Here is a 6,000-nt window from a genome sequence, read left to right on the forward strand (position 1 = left end):
AACACACTGGAGAAGGAAATGGCAACCCACTCCAGTGTTCTTGCCTGGAGAATCCCAGGGACGGGGGAGCCTGGTGGGCTGCCGTCTATGGGGTCACACAGAGTCGGACACGACTGAAGTGACTTAGCAGCAGCAGCATATAGTGACATCCTTATTACTAATTTCTCATATAATTTTGAATATTATATTTATTGTATAATGCTATTATATAAACTATTATATAATAGTTACATCAGCTTTAAATTAGGCACAGAAATTTCTATATTATTTTCAGAATGATCAATGCTAGAATAATGTTGCTTCCAAAATGAATGGGAAGAAAACAGTGAGTAATGGTAAGAGCCAGGAGGCAAAATTTCCAGGATCCCAGGTCCAAAAGATGGTTCAGAGCCCTCAGTTCATGATGTGAAGGGCCCTCAGCAATCTTCTGTGCATCTCCAGCGTCTGAAGAATATGGCTGTCAGGGAAGGAAAGTCCGTGAGATATTTTCTCAGAAATATGAACAGAATAAGCTGTTTCCAAGAAAAACGTATGAAGGGAAAACTGATAGGGAGGGCTAGGCCTATGATTTGACTATCTGTGGATTCTTTACAGCAGGAAAATACTTACAGTGCAAGATTCTATGTTATGTTAGCATGTTGGTTCCACCAGTACAAATTAATTACACTGGATAAGTAATAAAATTATCTTCAAACATCATCTTTTCCTGAACAAATATTTAGGTGATAAATAATACAATGTTGTGGGTTTCAAAATTTATTTTAATGTTAATTTTTATTATTTCAAAATGCATTTGAAAATAAAAAGTCTCTACTGCCTTCATACATTATTAATGAATAGGGTTGCTACAATTTTTCATTTAACATGCTGTAAAAATTCTTCACTAAGTATGTCCTTATGTTATTAATTAGTGTTTTATTCACAGCATATCTTGTTATTAATTTATAGTAGATTTAGTTGCATAAACATCTTATTCAACATTTTAGATATTGTGATTTTTAAATAAATTAAATATCATCTTCCATAAAACTTACATCACTTTATTACACTCTTAGAATAATTTTTAGGGTTGGGGTTACTTGTATAAAAAATATAGTCATTTTTATGACTCTAAAAATATTTGCTAAAATATTTCCTAATTAGATAATATGAATTAAGCTGTTTTATTGCAATTTAGAAGACTTTTTTTTGTCTTTTCCAATTCTTTTATTTTATTTTATTTTATTTAACTTTACAATATTGTATTGGTTTTGCCATATATCAAAATGAATCTGCCACAGGTATACATGTGTTCCCCATCCTGAACCCTCCTCCCTCCTCCCTTCCCATACCATCCCTCTGGGTCGTCCCAGTGCACCAGCCCCAAGCATCCAGTATCGTGCATCGAACCTGGACTGGCGACTCGTTTCATATATGATATTATACATATTTCAATGCCATTCTCCCAAATCATCCCACCCTCTCCCTCTCCCACAGAGTCCAAAAGACTGTTCTATACATCAGTGTCTCTTTTGCTGTCTCGTATACAGGGTTATTCTTACCATCTTTCTAAATTCCATATATATGCGTTAGTATACTGTATTGGTGTTTTCCTTTCTGGCTTACTTCACTCTGTATAATAGGCTCCAGTTTCATCCACCTCATTAGAACTGAATCAAATGTGTTCTTTTTAATGGCTGAGTAATACTCCATTGTGTATATGTACCACTGCTTTCTTATCCATTCATCTCCTGATGGACATCTAGGTTGCTTCCATGTCCTGGCTATTATAAACAGTGCTGCGATGAACATTGGGGTACACGTGTCTCTTTCCCTTCTGGTTTCCTCAGTGTGTATGCCCAGCAGTGGGATTGCTGGATCATAAGGCAGTTCTATTTCCAGTTTTTTAAGGAGTCTCCACACTGTTCTCCATAGTGGCTGTACTAGTTTGCATTCCCACCAATAGTGTAAGAGGGTTCCCTTTTCTCCACACCCTCTCCAGCATTTATTACTTGTAGACTTTTGGATCACAGCCATTCTGACTGGCGTGAATGGTACCTCATAGTGGTTTTGATTTGCATTTCTCTGATAATGAGTGATGTTGAACATCTTTTCATGTGTTTGTGAGCCATCTGTATGTCTTCTTTGGAGAAATGTCTATTTAGTTCTTTGGCACATTTTTTGATTGGGTCGTTTATTTTTCTGGAGTTGAGCTGTAGGAGTTGCTTGTATATTCTTGAGATTAGTTGTTTGTCAGTTGCTTCATTTGCTATTATTTTCTCCCATTCTGAAGGCTGTCTTTTCACCTTGCTTATAGTTTCCTTTGTTGTGCAGAAGCTTTTAAGGTTAATTAGGTCCCATTTGTTTATTTTTGCTTTTATTTCCAATATTCTGGGAGGTGGGTCATAGAGGATCCTGCTGTGATGTATGTCAGAGAGTGTTTTGCCTATGTTCTCCTCTAGGAGTTTTATAGTTAGGGTTAGGGTTAGGGTTCCATCCATTTATGATAAAATCTCTCCAGAAAGCAGGAATAGAAGGAACATACCTCAACATAATAAAAGCTAAATATGACAAACCCACAACAAACATTATCCTCAATGGTGAAAACTTGAAAGCATTTCCCTTAAAGTCAGGAACAAGACAAGGGTGCCCACTTTCACCATTACTATTCAACATAGTTTTGGAAGCTTTGGCCACAACAATCAGGGCAGAAAGAGAAATAAAAGGAATCCAAATGGGAAAAGAAGAAGTAAAACTCTCACTGTTTGCAGATGACATGATCTTCTACATAGAAAACCCTAAAGACTCCACCAGAAAATTACTAGAACTAATCAATGAATATAGTAAAGTTGCAGGATATAAAATCAACACACAGAAATCCCTTGCACTCCTATACACTAAAAATGAGAAAATAGAGAAATTAAGGAAACAATTCCATTCACCATTGCAACGAAAAGAATAAAATGCTTAGGAATATATCTACCTAGAGAAACTAAAGACCTATATATAGAAAACTATAAAACACTGGTGAAAGAAATCAAAGAGGACACTAATAGATGGAGAAATATACCATGTCCATGGATGGGAAGAATCAATATAGTGAAAATGAGTGTACTACCTAAAGCAATTTATAGATTCAATGCAATCCCTATCAAGCTACCAACAGTATTCTTCACAGAGCTAGAACAAATAATTTCACAATTTGTATGGAAATACAAAAAACCTCGAATAGCCAAAGCGATCTTGAGAAAGAAGAATGGAACTGGAGGACTCAACCTGCCTAACTTTAGGCTCTACTACAAAGCCACAGTCATCAAGACAGTATGGTACTGGCACAAAGACAGAAATATAGATCAATGGAACAAAATAGAAAGCCCAGAGATAAATCCACGCACCTATGGACACCTTATCTTTGACAAAGGAGGCAAGAATATACAATGGATTAAAGATAATCTCTTTAACAAGTGGTGGTGGGAAATATGGTCAACCACTTGTAAAAGAATGAAACTAGAACACTTTCTAACACCATGCACAAAAATAAACTCAAAATGGATTAAAGATCTAAACGTAAGACATTGTTTTTTAAAAACCCAACTTAGAAACCTATTTTATTCTTATGATAGATTCTTCAGTGCACTTTGTATGTGAAAACACTGGGAGGCGGGTTCAGGATGGGGAACACGTGTACGCCCGTTGCGGATTCATGTTGAAATGTGGCAGAACCAATACACTATTGTAAAGTTAAAAACAAAAATAAAAACAAAACACTATTAAAAAAAATAAAGTTTATATCAATATTCCACATCTTCCTGTTGAATTATACATTACAAAGCAGTTCATAGTAACTGTGAATTTTTTTTTGGGGGAGGTACTTTTTATTTATTTTGTTTATTTATTTTTAAATATAAATTTATTTATTTTAACTGGAGGCTAATTACTTTACAATATTTTATCAGTTTTGCCATGCATCAACATGAATCTGCCATGGGTGTACACGTGTTCCCCATCCTGAACCCTCCTTCCACCACCCCCCTCAACCCCATACCATCCCTCTGGGTCATCCCAGTGCATCAGCCCCAAGCATCCTGTATCCTGCATTGAACCTGGACTGGCGATGCTTTTCATATATGATATTATACATGTTTCAATGCCATTCTCCCAAATCATCCCACCCTCTCCCTCTCCCACAGAGTCCAAAAGACTGTTTTATACATCTGTGTCTCTTTTGCTGTCTCTCATACAAGGTTATCATTACCATCTTTTTAAATTCCATATATAGGCATTAGTGTATTGTATTGGTGTTTTTCTTTCTGGGTTACTTCACTCTGTAAATAGACTCCAGTTTCATCCACCTCATTAGAACTGATTCAAATGTATTCTTTTTAATGGCTGAATAATACTCCATTGTGTATATGTACCACAGCTTTCTTATCCATTCATCTGCTGATGGACATCTAGGTTGCTTCCATGTCCTGGCTATGATAAACAGTGCTGCGATGAATACTGGGGTACACATGTCTCTTTCAATTCTGGTTTCCTCGGTGTGTATGTGCAGTAGTGGGATGGATAGCTGGGTCATAAGGCAGTTCTATTTCCAGTTTTTTAAGGAGTCTCCACACTGTTCTCCATAGTGGCTGTACTAGTTTGCATTCCCACCAATAGTGTAAGAGGGTTCCCTTTTCTCCACACCCTCTCTAGCATTTATTGTTTGTAGACTTTTTGATGGCAGCCATTCTGACTGGTGTGAAATGGTACCTCATTGTGGTTTTGATTTGCATTTCTCTGATAATGAGTGATGTTGAGCATCTTTTCATGTGTTTGTTAGCCATCTGTATGTCTTCTTTGTAGAAATGTCTGTTTAGTTCTTCGGCCCATTTTTTGATTGGGTCGTTTATTTTTCTGGAATTGAGCTGCAGGAGTTGCTTGTATATTTTTGAGATTAATTCTTTGTCAGTTGCTTCATTTGCTATTATTTTCTCTCATTCTGAAGGCTGTCTTTTCACCTTGCTTATAGTTTCCTTTGTTGTGCAGAAGCTTTTAATTTTAATTAGGTCCCATTTGTTTATTTTTGCTTTTATTTCCAGTATTCTGGGAGGTGGGTCATAGAGGATCCTGCTGTGATGTATGTCAGAGAGTGTTTTGCCTATGTTCTCCTCTAGGAGTTTTATAGTTTCTGGTCTTACATTTAGATCTTTAATCCATTTTGAGTTTATTTTTGTGTAATGTGTTAGAAAGTGTTCTAGTTTCATTCTTTTACAAGTGGTTGACCAGTTTTCCCAGCACCACTTGTTAAAGAGATTGTCTTTTCTCCATTGTATATTCTTGCCTCCTTTGCCAAAGATAAGGTGTCCATAGGTGCGTGGATTTATCTCTGGGCTTTCTATTTTGTTCCATTGATCTATATTTCTGTCTTTGTGCCAGTACCATACTGTCTTGATGACTGTGGCTTTGTAGTAGAGCCTAAAGTTAGGCAGGTTGAGTCCTCCAGTTCCATTCTTCTTTCTCAAGATCGCTTTGGCTATTCGAGGTTTTTTGTATTTCCATACAAATTGTGAAATTATTTGTTCTAGCTCTGTGAAAAATACCATTGGTAGCTTAATAGGGATTGCATTGAATCTATAGATTGCTTTAGGTAGTATACTCATTTTCACTATGTTGATTCTTCTGATCCATGAACACGGTATATTTCCCCCTCTATTAGTGACCTCTTTGATTTCTTTCACCAGTGTTTTATAGTTTTCTATATATAGGTCTTTAGTTTCTCTAGGTAGATATATTCCTAAGTATTTTATTCTTTTCGTTGCAATGGTGAATGGAGTTGTTTCCCTAATTTCTTTTTCTATTTTCTCATTTTTAGTGTATAGGAATGCAAGGGATTTCCATGTGTTGATTTTATATCCTGCAACTTTACTATAGTCATTGATGAGTTCTAGTAATTTTCTGGTGGAGTCTTTAGGGTGTTCTATGTAGAGGATCATGTCATCTGCAAACAGTGAGAGTTTTACTTCTTCTTTTCCCATT

The sequence above is a fragment of the Bubalus kerabau genome, chromosome 22 (genome assembly GCF_029407905.1).
Source record: "Bubalus kerabau isolate K-KA32 ecotype Philippines breed swamp buffalo chromosome 22, PCC_UOA_SB_1v2, whole genome shotgun sequence".
In the NCBI taxonomy this organism is placed as follows: domain Eukaryota; kingdom Metazoa; phylum Chordata; class Mammalia; order Artiodactyla; family Bovidae; genus Bubalus; species Bubalus kerabau.